The sequence below is a fragment of the Phyllobates terribilis genome, unplaced genomic scaffold, assembly GCF_046119375.1.
Source record: "Phyllobates terribilis strain yellow unplaced genomic scaffold, ASM4611937v1 Scaffold_7__3_contigs__length_470593459, whole genome shotgun sequence".
NCBI lineage: Eukaryota > Metazoa > Chordata > Amphibia > Anura > Dendrobatidae > Phyllobates > Phyllobates terribilis.
In genome coordinates this window covers 398,830,035-398,843,898 of record NW_027362767.1, presented here as the reverse complement: position 1 = coordinate 398,843,898, position 13,864 = coordinate 398,830,035, and positions in this window count along the sequence as shown.

Here is a 13,864-nt window from a genome sequence, read left to right as displayed (position 1 = left end):
CCTGCTGAATGAGCTTTGTATAAACAAATTCTATGAAGCTCCATCCGCTGCTCCATGTGTGAAGATGATTCTGGTGGAAATATCCAGAATTAATTTAAATTTTGCTAGAAACTAGTGATGAGCGAGCATGCTTGCTACTTCTCAGTGCTCACCCGAGCATCTCACTACTCGAGATGCTCGGCAAGTATTTACGGGTTGCTCCGTGGGAGCTCGGGTCTCCTCCCTGCATGTTTGGCGCTCTTTAGAACGCCAATGAACATGCAGGGATTGCCTGACACTTACTGTAATGCCGTAGCCATGTTGGTTTATGGCATTACAGTGATTGGCTGGCCGCACAGCGTCATCAGGTCTATATCAGACCTGATGCCGCCATGCTGGTCACAGTCACACCGGAATCAGATAGTGTAAGGAGAGGTGATGCTGACCTAGGGAGAGATTTGCTTGTTTCTAGTTAGTGTAGGTGTACCAAACTATATTAGAGACACATATCCATCTCAACAAACAGTCCTTCTGAGGACTAATCCATCTGCAGAGATATCAGGCAGGCAGTGTATGTAGGCAGGCAGTGATTAGCTATGCAATGATTAAGAACTTATAGTTCGAAAAGTGTTTGCTGTTCCTCTCCAAGGTGGACTTTTAATATTTTTTGCATGACCCAATAAAATATGGATTTTAGAAGATTTGTTCAGCTGGATCTTTCTGGTTCCTCATTGTTCGTCTGGTAGCACTCCTGGCTCCGTGCTGTTGATCTTCTAGGTGGGTGAGCTGATTTTTCCCTTTCTTTTTCATTAAAAGTTTGTTTCAATGTATCAGTGAAGCAATTGACACCAGTTTGCTGTTCAAAATAGTTACTTACAAGCCAGGTATTTAAAACTGTGGTTTGTCCGTCACACGGATCACATATAAGTTCGCTCCAAATTCAGTCATTTGTAATGAGTGTGGAAGATATTGTCCTCCATTTAAAATTGGTAAGGCACGTGGCAAGGGACGGGGAACTGGACATGATTGTGATTATGGTGCATGCAGAGGCCGAGGCCGTGGGCAAGCAGAAATTGTGTCACAACAAACACCCACATCTTCCCGCTCGACCTTCCTGTCCCAATTAATAGGGGACCGCAGAACACCACTAGCGAACATAGAGCAGTGTGAAAAGGTTATTGGTTTGATAGCTGATAATGCTTCCTGTCACTTAGCCACCACCACCACCCTGTCTTCCACATGGTCAAGTCTCAGTAGCTGTGAGTCTGGACCGCATATTCCTCACCCTGAACGTCCTTCCTCCCACCATGCCGAGTGCCCAGAGACAATTGATCCCACACTTGGACACTCCGAAGAGAATTCACTTTTCCATTTCTAGATTTGGGCCCCTCGCCTGGTCCACTTGAAACGGGGCAAGAGGAGATCGCATGTAGCGATGCACAAATATTTGAGCAGTCACAGTCACTTGAAGGCGATGGTGGGAAAGTGTGACAAGAGATGGACGATGATGAGACACAATTGCCAGAAAGTCAGGAGGAGGACCAGAGTGCGGAAGTGGAAGACGAGGTGGTGGATGATATAGTAAATGACCCAACCTGGCAGGAGGACATGCAGAGCGAGGACAGCAGCACACAGGGGGAGGGAGGCAGAGCACCCTAAGAGGCAGGAAGAAGCAGTGTGGTGGTCGCAGACAGAAGGCAGGAAACTGTTCCCCGTAACACCAACACGAAGGAAGTTGCCAGTACAACTGTTAGGTCTTCCCGAGTCTGGTTGTTTTTTAAAGACTCTGCCGATAACTCCAAAAAGGCCATTTGCACCACCTACCAGGCAAGCATCATCAGGGGTGGAAAAACTACCAACCTGACCACCACCAGCATGATCGGGCACATGGCAGCAAAGCACCCGACTTTGTGGGCTGAACCCCAGGGTCCAGGAACAGTGTCTGCGGGTGGGACCACTACTTCTTCCGCTGTTGAGCATGCAAGCCAATCCCCTGTCCATGGAAAGATGCCCCCTACCTTGCACTTGTCATTGCACACTCTCAAGTAGCAGCATCAGTAAGCACGTCCACGCCCTTGTCCCAGTGCAGCGTTCAGTTGTCCATACCCCAGTCCTTGGAACGCAAGCTCAAATATGCAGCCAATGTCCCACAGGCCACACTACTAAATTCCCACATTTCGCAACTGCTTGCGCTAGAAATGTTGTCTTTTAGGCTCGTGGAGACGAAAGCATTCCAAAACCAGATAGAAGCGGCCGTTCCTCTGTACTCGGTCCCCAGCCGCCACTGTTTCTCCCGGTGTGCCGTCCCCGTATTACACAAGCACGTGTCCCAAAACATTAGCCGTGCCTTCAACAACGCAGTTACCGGGAAAGTCCACCTAACCACGGACACGTGGACAAGTGCTTATGGGCAGGGACTGTACATCTCGCTGACGGCACACTGGGTTAACATAGTGGAAGCCTGAACCCAGACTGAACACGTCCTACTAATGCCAAGGATCGAGGGCCCTAGGTCAATCAGGGTTGCCTCCACAGTCTACAGCTCCTGCACCTCATCCTCCTCAGCCTCCCCTCCTCTTCAGCCTCCATCTCTGAAATGACCACATTTGTCACAAGCTGGAAGCACTGAAGAACTGCCAAGCGGCAATCGGCTGTGCTGAAGCTAATATGCTTAGGTGACAAACCGCATAATGCTGAAGAGTTGTGGACAGCTCTGAAAGAGCAGGCAGATCTGTGTCTCACACCGCTGAACCTACAGCCAGGTATGGTGGTGTGTGACAATGGCCAGAACCTGGTGGCAGCTCTGAGGCGAGGTGAGCTCACACATGTACCATGCCTGGCCCATGTGCTGTTTCTCAAATCCTACCCGGAGCTGCCGGATCTGCTTGTTAAAGTACGCCGCCTCTGTGACCATTTTAGAAAGTCACCTACAGCTTCTGCCACCCTTGCCCGCGTTTCAGCAGCGTTTGCAGCTTCCGGCTCACAGACTGATGTGTGATGTCCCCACGTGTTGGAACTCTACACTGCAGATGTTGGGAAAGATTTGTGAGCAGAAGAAGGCAGTTTTTGAGTACCAGCATCAACAAGGCCATCGGTATTCAGTTCAGACTCTACACATAAGACCTCAGGAGTGGACATGGATGTCAGACATATGTACCATCCTCCAAAACTTTGGGGATGCCACCATAAGCATCACCATCCTGCTTCTCTGTCTTCTGAAAAACTCTGCTCACAATCAAAGAGGATGCATTGCAGGTGGAGCACGATAAGATGGAGCAAGGAACCATACAAGGTAATTACACACAGCCCAGTCTCATCCCAATCTGGAATGGGTGACAATGAGGAAGAGAAGGAGGAAGAACAGGAGCTAGTTTCATGTGCTATAGACGGTACTGCCTGCACAGCTGTCATACCATCTGTTCAGTGTGGATGGCCAGAGGACAGAGAGGAGGAGCAGGCGGTGGAGGAGATCATGGTCAGTCATCCTCTTGGTGGGGACACGGAAGTCTTGCCTGTAAGCAGTCTGGCACGCATGGCTGAGTTTGTTACGCTGCCTTTCCCATGACCCTCGCGTTCTCAAAATTTTGGGTGACAGTCATTACTTGTTGGTGACACTTCTAGACCCGCGCTACAAGTAAAACTTTATATCTGTAATTCCTGAGGCGGACAGGTCTACAAAAATGGGGCAGTACCAGAAGGCCCTTGTTGCAGAACTATTAAAATATTTCCCATCTGAAAACGGTGGCGGCAGAAGTCACAATTCGTTTGACAACCAAGGAATGCAGGCAAGAGAGACACAACTTCAATCCAGCAGGGGAACACTGTCAAAGTTTTGGAAAAATTTTCTCAGCCCCTCCCATCGCACAAGCACTGAGGTGCGGGGTACTCTTACAAGTAGTGCAAAGTTTGGGAAGATGCTGATGGAGCACCTTGCCGACCGTACCAATGCCATCCGTGATTCCTCTGTGCCTTATAATTATTGGGTATCCAAGCTGGCTGCGTGGAATGAACTGGCTCTATACGCCTTGGAGGTCCTCGGCTGACCTGCCGCTAGTGTTTTATCAGAGAAGGTTTTTAGTGCTGCTGGTGGAATTATAACTGATAAGCGCATCCGCCTGTCAACTGAAAATGCTGACAGGCTGACTCTTATAAAAATGAACAAGGGCTGGATTGGGCCAGACTTCTCAACACCACCGAATGATAGCAGCGTAACATAAACTCAAATCTAGTGTCTTTTTTGGGAGGTGTATTCCCATGCACCTCTTCACACCCACACATGGGTATGCGCTTCCTGATTTTGGCAATTTGCTCTTGTCCTCCACCTCCTCATCCTCCACTACCATATCACCAGGGTGACCGTGGTCCATGATGCAACATCCACATAATTTTTTAAAGGGTGTTTATGATGCCCATTAGAATTTTTTTTTTATACAGTATGTACATATACATCCCCCAGGGGTAAATGTTTGTCAGCCCATACACTTAGTGCATGGGCATTACAAGTATAGGAGACCCGCTCCTTTCTTATGGGAATTTGTCATTACTGTGGCCCTTCTCTATGTGTCTTTAAATTTTTTGTGGGGTTTTTCCTAAATTTGGTCAGCCGTTGAACTCACTGCATACCCTATAACTGTATAGCAGACCCTCTCATTTCTGATGGGAACATGTCGTACTTGTTACTGTGGCCCTGCTCTATGTGTCTTAAATTATTAGTGGGGTTTTTCCCAAATTTTGGCAGCCCTTACAGTCACAGCATGGGCATTACCACAATAGGAGACGCGCTCCTTTATAATGGGAACATTTTGTTTTACTGAGACCCTCCTCTAGGTCTTTTCAAAGGGGTATTGGGTTGCATCTGAATTTTTGGCAGCCCTTGCAGCCACTGCATACACAATAACAGTATAGGAGACCCACTCATTAATAATGGGAACAACAAAGCATAGCCGGCTGATGACTCTCTAACAATAGCGAGGGCCGACTGCTGGCCTTTTAAGAATACTAAGGGCAGCCTGATGGCCCTATAAAAATAGGCTTTATGACTTTCAGAGCCCCTCCATCATAAATGAAACAGGATGTGTCACACACTACGTTGCCAGATAAGGTTGTAAAATGTTAAAATGACATTTTCCGGTGAATGCATTTGTCTTAAAAATTAATATAAAAAAACAAAATAGGATCTCTCTTTAGTATAAAAAACAGAGTCGCCAATGTAACCTCAATGTAATCACATTGTTCAGCTCCTGCACATCCCCCTCCATCTCTGAAATTACCACATCAGTCACAAGCTGAAAGCACTGCCTTGGCCAAGCGACAACAGGCTGTGCTGAAGATAACATGCTTAATGCTTAGGTGACAAACCGCCCAGCGCTGCAGATTAGTTGAAAGCTGTAACACAGCAACCTGATCTGTGGCTCTCACCGCTGATCATACAGCCAGGCATGGTCGTGTGTGACAATGGGCGGAACCTGGCGACTGAGAAATGACAGCCGGAGTAGATTCGGGTTCCTTCTATGCCAGTCCTTTCACCGAGCTAAAGAATATGGCTGTGGTGAAATACAACTCCCACTGAGAAGCTGTTTCAGACTGAAAAACATTGTGCCCACCAGAGGTTTTGATTCTGAGGGCTCACCTTTCTTTCCTGCTCAAGAGCCCCATAGCAGCTGCAAAGTTAGCGCTATCATGAACTCTCCTGATGTAGAAGCCAGGCACACCAGAGGATTCTCTGGTGGGACCGTCCAACCCTGCTGAGAAGCAGACCTGGCTAAGGAAAGTGTGTGGGAACATTCCTGGGCACTCTATGGCTGCTTTTTTACTGAGGTGGAAACCCACGCAAACATGGGGAAAACATACAAAGTCCTTGCAGATGTTGTCCTTGCTGGGATTTGAACCCAGGATCCCAGCGCTGCAAGGCTTCAGTGCTAACTACTGATCCAATGTGCTGCCGTTCACCCTCTAATATATAACTTGCACCTACTGCCACTCTATCTTCAGGTCCTTTGTGAGAAACTAATGTATTTGGGCAGCCACTTAGTCTACCAAATAAAATTCCTGAGAAGGAAATTGGGGATGGCTTTGCTACTGGTACTGGGGGCAGCATTAGTACCAATGCATCGTACCATAGTTTACTGGAAATATTCAAGGCTGGTAGGAGGCAAGCAAATTCCCAAAGATAAGTACCAGCAGAAATGTTCAGACCCGCGCTTGTAGAAGGTGGAGACAACACCGGGAGAAATAGTAACGGCTGGGGACTGAGTATGGACACGAGGCATGAGGTTGTGAAAAGCTTCGTCCTCCACGAGCCTAAAAGGCCATATTTCAAGTGCAAGCAGCGGCCCAGAAACCTGGCAGTTTAGTATTGCGGCCTGTGGGTGGGTGGCTGGCTGCATACTTGCGCTTGCATTCAAATTAACAGATGGTGTCCTCTATCATCATCATGGCCTCACCTCGGCACTATGAACTCTCTTAAAGGAGAAGCCATGGCCCACCGGAGGAGTCTCCGGTTTTCTGGTGGGTCCGTCCAACCCTGCCGAGAAGCAGCCCTGGCTAAGAAAAGTGTGGGGGAAGGTTCCCCGACATTCTATGGCTGCTTTTTTTTAATGTGGATCGGACGTGCTTATGCATGATATTTCTCAAACCGCATTGCAGATCAGGCCATTGCCCAACTCTGTAGTCATGTAATTAAATGCGCAAAGAAACATGTTTGTGCGTCAAAGCACCACCGACAAGTGCGAGTTGATGTTGGATGGGCTACCATTGCTTCTGCAACAAGCTGCATTAGAGGCCTTCCTGGGAGAAATGACACCCAGAGTAGATACGGTTTCCCTCTATGCCAGTCCTTTCACCGAGCTAAAGAATATGGCTGTGGTGAAATTCAACTCTCAGCAAAAAAAGCTGTGGACTGGCTCTGTACCATCCCTGGCCACATTATCTTGACCACGTGTTTGTGGTTAGGTGGTCCTTCCCTATAAGTGCACTAGGGAGGGCATTGGTAATGTTGTGGGATCCGTGCTTGTGGAAGGCGGAGACGATACCGGAAGAAATATTGGCGGCTGGGGACCGAGTATGGATACCCGGCCGCCGCCGGCATGAGGTTATGAAAAGCTTTCGCCTCCAAGAGTCTAAATGCCACATTTCAAGTGAAAGCAGCTTTAGATGACTTACTGGGAGAAGTGACAGCTGGGTAGCTATAGTTTCCCAAGTCCTTTCACCAAGCTAAAGAATATCACTTTGGTGAAATACAACTTAGCAAAAAAGCTGTGAACTGGCTCCGTACCGTCTCTGGCCACATTAACCTGGCCATGTGTTTGTGGTTATTCGGTCTATCCTAGTAAGTGCACTGGGGAGGGCACGGGTAATGTTGTGGGACCCGTGCTTGTGGAGGATGGAGACGACATCAGGACAAATAGTCGCCACCGCCATAAGATTGTGGACAGCTTCCGCCTCCACGAGACCAAAAGGCCACATTTCAAGTGCAAGCAGCTGTCAAAAATTTGGCAGTATAGTATTGCAGCCTTTGGGTGTGTGGGTGGCTGGCTGCATACTTGCGCTTGCATTCCAAGGAATGGGGTAGGGATAACTGAATGCCGCACTGGGACAAGGACATGGACAGTGATTGCTGCAAGTCTGCAACCACAGGTGCATGGCGGGAGGCATCTTCGCATGTGCCAAGAATCACTTATGATGGGCACACTTTTAGGCAGTGACCTGGGAGGCAGAGATGCTTCCAGAGGTCTTACCCATGCTATTCCCATGTCTTTTCAGCACTGTATGCATGTGTGTGATGATGTGTCACACACCACATGGCCATATAAGGTTGTAAAATATTAAAATTACATTTCCCAGTGAATGCATTTGTCTTGGTTGAAAGCAATGCAAAAGTGCAAAAACGCATCAAAAACACTACGTGTGAACATAGCCCAAGGTGTGGAGGAGTATTTTTGTTTTTGGTCATTTATTTTGCCTTATATACAAGTCATTACCCTGGAAAGGATGATCCTTAAAATGTTTGGTTTCATTTTTGTATGTTTTATTGTGAGTCCGTAAAAGTGGCATAACACTCTGACAACGTTGTTGACAGCAGTGACCTGGGAGTCAGAAATGCTTCCAGGGGTCTTCCCCATGCTGTTCCCATGTCATTTGAGCACTGTTCCCATCGATTTCGTCAATTTGTAAGCCTTCTGCAGACCGCTGGGGGGAGCCACATGAAAAATTCTCGAGTTTCCCATAGACTTACAATGGGCTTGTTGCTGGGGTCAAGCAACCGAGTATTCAAAATTGCACCCGAGCATTTTAGTGCTCGTTCATCACTACTAGTAACATCATAAACTGTATCAAGAGGTGAAGAAAATAGAACTTTATTTCTTTTTTTTAGATTGTTATGGAAGATCCCCTCTTTGTTTACCCATCTTATTAGAATTAGGTGTTCGGGAGATTGTTTACACTTGCCATTTATTGGGAAACAATAATTTCTAGGAATGCTCATTTACGATATAAGCCAGTGTAAATGCACCCATAAGTGATTATTAATAAAAAGCTGCTCTCACTGAAGTTTAATACTAAACTTGGTTCAGCAGACCAGTTGTAAGTAGAGATGAGCGGTGTTCGAATCGAACTGTCCGCCAATTTCTAATTCGAGCTGTTTTGGGCGGTGTTCGAGCCGTTCGACGAACCCGAACGATTTGAAAAAAATTCGGCTGTTCGAGGTTATGTTCGATAACTGTTCATGCACCAAAATCGTAACTGGAATTTTTCACAGTAATGCTGATTATCAATGTTAATACACAGTTTGAGTGTACAGCGGGGCGGGAGGAGGGGCATGGGATGGATCTCTGCAGAAATAATGAAGATCTCCATTTTTTTTTCTCTTTCCCGCATTTACAGTGGGGAGGTGCAGTCTGTCAGCCTATCAGCAGTGCACACACGGAGCGAAGTGCTTTTTTTCACACAAGCAAGGGCATGTGTCATTGGCTGTGTATGTCACATGTCCTTGCCCTATAAGACCCAGCCATTTTCCCCATCGCCACCATTTTCTCACTGCTGCAGCTGAGTGTTAGACGGCACCGCTGCTGCTGTTAGCGCTATATTGTGTAACTGAATTGCAAGCGAATTTTGTCTTAAATAGACAGAAAGGTTTAGGGAGTAGGGACTAGTTTGTAATTGCAGCCCTTTTGAGGGCTAGGTTACAGCAGTTCCTAGCACTTTTAGCAGGCAGGTCTGTGCTCTTAAATAGACAGGTAGGTTGGGAGTAGTGACTAGTTGTAATTCCAGCCCTTTTGAGGGCTAGGTTACATCAGTTCCTATCACTTTTTGCCAGACAGGTCTGTTTTAGTGCTGTGCAAGTGGTTTTCACAGCATTTGGCTAAATCTAGCTAAGCAAATCCTTTTGGGCCTCTTGCAGTGTGTGTTAGTCAGTGGAGTAGCGTATCTGTGTTGCAAGCTACACCACCTGTTTATGTAATACTATTTTTTTACTGCACCTAGCCAAGTAAAACATTTTGGGCATAGTAGCAGTGTGTGGTACTCATTGTATTAGGCCATCTATACCAAGCTCCAACAGCTTTGAAATTACTAATAATTTTTAGCTGCATCTAGCCCAGAAAATAATTTTGGGCTTAGTAGCAGTGTGTGGTACTCATTGTATTAGGCCATCTATACTAAGCTCTACCAGCTTTGGAATTAATAATAATTTTTAGCTTCATCTAGCCCGGAAAATAATTTTGGGCTTAGGAGCAGTGTGTGGTACTCATTCTATTAGGCCATCTATACCAAGCTCCACCAGCTTTGAAATTAATAATAATTTTTAGCTGCATCTTGCCTGTAAAATAAATTTGGGCATATTAGTGTGGCACCCCAGGGGTCTGGTTGCCACAGTAATAGAAATATTACGTCTGAGAGCAAGTGGGAGGTTTCTCTGGTCAGGAGCCCTTAAGCATGCAACATCTCCTGCCCAGACCTGGGAGGGGAGAAATCTGCCCTTATAAACTGGGTCTGGGGCGGGATTAGAGAGAGCAGTCAGAGCCTGGAGAGCAGTTCCAGACACAGGGAGAGTTACAGCAGGAGCTCTGTAGGAGCAGTAGCTGAAGACCAGGGTCTGGAAGCTAAGCAGAGCTCGCCCTGGCAGAGTCCAAGGCTGTGGGGACGTATATTCACCCAGCAGCAGAAACCAGCCGGGGATTCCAGGTCCTCTGGCCATAGAAGCCCGGAGGCTCAGTCACAAGGAAGGGACCAGCACCGCCATCGAGGAGCGGAGGCTAACAGAAGGCCCCAAGTCACCAGCCATACGGGTGAGCACCACACGGTATACTCAGGGATGTGGGCTACTTCTACCCACTTACAGCGAGGTAGCCAGAAAGAGTGCAGATTGACGGGGTGGCCTACAACTCCACCTGGCCAGGGGAACTCCTGTTTGCTCGCAGACTGACCAGTCCCCTTATGCTAGCCAGTACTCCCGGGATGGTCTGCCTTAATATCATCAGTAAAGACCCTGAATTGCACTGCAAAGACTCTGAGTCGTTCCTGCTTCGTCGCCGCACCTGCACTACTACTGCTGGGACTCCCGTGCACTATCAACCTCACCATCAACTACACTGCCCTGGGGCTCCACTCTTCCCGTGGGGAGTCACACTACCTCAGCTGCACACACCATCAGCCCCAGCGGTCAGCCTTGCAGCGGCGGTCCGCGCTGACCGCAATCCACGGGTGGCGTAGTCGGACAATTAACCTAAAACCCCCACAAAATACCGCCATCGGCCTGACCACCCTGAGGCACGGGACAGAGTCACTGCAACGGATTCTACAACCCCCAGAGACCCGGCTCTGGGTATCCCACACACGTCCACACTAGGCCCAGGGGGAGAGTCAGCTTTGGCGTAGTCGGCAGGATTTCGTGCCCACAACCACCGGGTACTGAGCGCCTTCAAAAGACTGTCATACCTGCCGTGGTGAAGGTCCCCGCCATCCGGAGCCGTTTCCCGCCATCTTCAGCCGGTTCCCACCATCTTCAGTCGGTTCCCGCCATCTGGAGACATTTCCCGCCATCCGCAGTCATTTTCCCGCCATCGGACGCTATCTTCAGGACGCCGCTCAGGAAGAAGAGGGGTGTGAATGCCGAAAGCGCGCGAGACCTGAAGCTCCGCCCTACGCACCGACGCTGCGCAAGGTCCTGGAAGGGAGAGGGAGCGACGCTGACGTCACCAGAGCGCGACGCAAGGTCCTCCACCCTGACGATTGTCTGCGGAGCCGCGGCCTACGGAGAAGAAGCAACAGAAGGTAGGCCACACTTAACTAGTGGGGAGGAGGATGACGGATACGGAGGGACCCTCCACCACCAGCGCGGCCGCTGCCGCAGTAATGCCATTTACAATGCCCTATATCCCCGGAGCGGCCTGGCTGCCCCAGTACTCAGGGGAGTCGCATACCCTAAGTGACTTTAAAGAGAGACTGTACAGCCTGTTTAAGGTGTACCCCCTGACAGAGGGACAAAAAGTGAGCATATTGGTAGGCCAGCTAACCGGGGCAGCCCAACGTGAAGTAAAGTCCTGGTCAGTCCGGGACAAGGAGACTGTAAAAGAGATCTTAACCCGTCTGAGGGACACTTTTGATACCCGCACCTCAGCAGAGATCAAAATGAAATTTTATGGGTGCAAGCAGCGGGCCCAAGACAGTATCAGAGACTATGCTTTGAATTTGCAAGAGGCCCTGGGAGCCATTAAACAGGCAGACCCTGACAGTGTGCGGAATGCAGATGAACTGTTAACTGAGCAATTCATTGAGGGTCTGCTGTCCAACGCCCACTGAACACAGTTACGTGCAACGGCCTTGCAGAACCTTGGTTTAGACTTTGCAAAGTTCAAAGACAGGGCCATCCGGGTGCTCCGAGAACCAGCACCAGGTAGCGCTGTAACCCACCGGCGCCCTGCTATTACCTATCACCAGGAGGCGGCGCCCTTGTCTACAGAGTCTGTAGGAGCTGGTGCGCAGGCTTTGGATAACAACCCGGCTACAGACCTGCACCATCAGGTCCAAGAGTTAACCAAAAGCGTAGCCGCGCTAACCAGGACTGTGCAGTCTTTACAGGTTTCCCCTCCAGGAAAGATCCAGCTGGCATCCGGACCGGAGGACGTCCCGTGGCGCCGACAGAGGAGGATCCCGTCGTCCAGAGGAAGACCCAGCGACAGATACAACGAGGACGGACAACCCATCTGCCGCCGCTGCAATCAGCCCGGACATATGGCAAGGTACTGTCATTTAAACGGGCACAACCTGGGGTAGAGGGCCAACCCCCAGGCATAAGATCATCAGGCCCATCGAACTGGCGTGATAAATACGTAGGGGGACGTCCGGTCTTGCCTGTGGTACTGGATGGCATGCCTATGAGTGCCCTACTGGACATTGGGTCACAAGTGACTACCATCCCATACGTGCTTTTTAAGCGGTACTGGAATGACTCGGACATAACCCGCTACCCAGATGACGACCTGAGTATCATTGCCAGCAATGGTCAGCCCGTGCCGCAGGTGGGATTCAAGGAGGTGACCATTAAGATCGGTAAAGTCGAGCTGGCGGCACAATGACTGATTATTGTGGACATAGACCGTCATGAGAGCCACCCTAAAATCACCTTAGGGACTAACGTGATTGAAAATTGTCTTGCAGAGGTGATTCTCATTTTACAGCAGGTTGCCAAGAACGCCAGTTCCAGCCAGCAGCGTGTGCTCCAAAAAGAGATCCGGGCACTGATGAAGCGGCAACAAGTGGAACTATCTGGTGGTGAGATAGGTAGCGTGAGAATGTGTGACTCGTTCCCTATTGCCATGCCCCCGAAAAGTGAGATGATGATCTGGTGCCAGGCAGCTATTGGTCTGAGAGGTAGAGACTATCAAGCTATGGTAGAACCCGTTTACTCAGACAGTAGGCCCACCATTTTGACAGCACGGGGGGTGGTCGATGTACGCCATGGGAGGGTGCCCGTCCGCATCATAAATATCGGGGAGAGGGAAGTGTACCTGCCCCGGTATGCCACGCTAGCCAAATTGATCACCATAAACCAAAATTCTGTAAGGGCCGTGGAACCCTTACCTCCATCTCAACCAGAGGAAGGTACCGGCTCCAAGAAACAAATGGAGGACTGGTGTCTGATGCGCCCCCTGGGCCAGTGCTGTTTGGGGATTACCCGGAGCCGGATCAGATGGGGGTTGTAGTCTCCGAGTGGCGGTGACCCGGTCCGTGCCCAGGGTGTCAAGCTCAGTGTGTGGCAGTCCTTATAGATGTTACTAGATGTTCTTTTATGTCGACTACGCCACCCGTTGATTTGCGGTCAATACGGCCGCCGCTGCAGCAGGGTCCGCTGAGGCTGATGATGTGTGTGCAGCTCAGATAGTATAACCCCCAACGGTAGGGGTATAGCCTCAGGGGGTCAGGTGTAGAGGATGGTGGTTGTGGAGGTGCAGGGAGGATAGTAATGAGACTCAGAGTCGGGCTGTGCAGTTCAGGGTTTTTACTTACTGCTGTTCTTGTGGTCACTCTGGCCTTAAGTGACCGCCCGAGCCGTGCTGCGTCCACCAGGTCTTGGACTCGGCCAACCCCCAGGTGATTCTGGAGCGTGGTCCTGAGCTCCCTTTCTGACTTGTCCTTCTCTCTGGCCTTCCCCACCAGGGATCCACCTAAGTCCGGCTCCCTCGGGCCTCTTCTTGGTAAACCCTTGTCTCTGGGTTCCCTGACCCTATTCTTGGTTTGCCTTCCGGGTGGATTTAGTGGGTGGTCGTGGCAGATCCTGCCCACGACCTCCGGTCTCTGGCTAAGGATTAGGGCCCTCCACCAGCTTGGGATCCGGTACCCTTGTGCCAACTCTTCACCCGCTGATCTAATCTTGGGTTCTTGGAGTTCT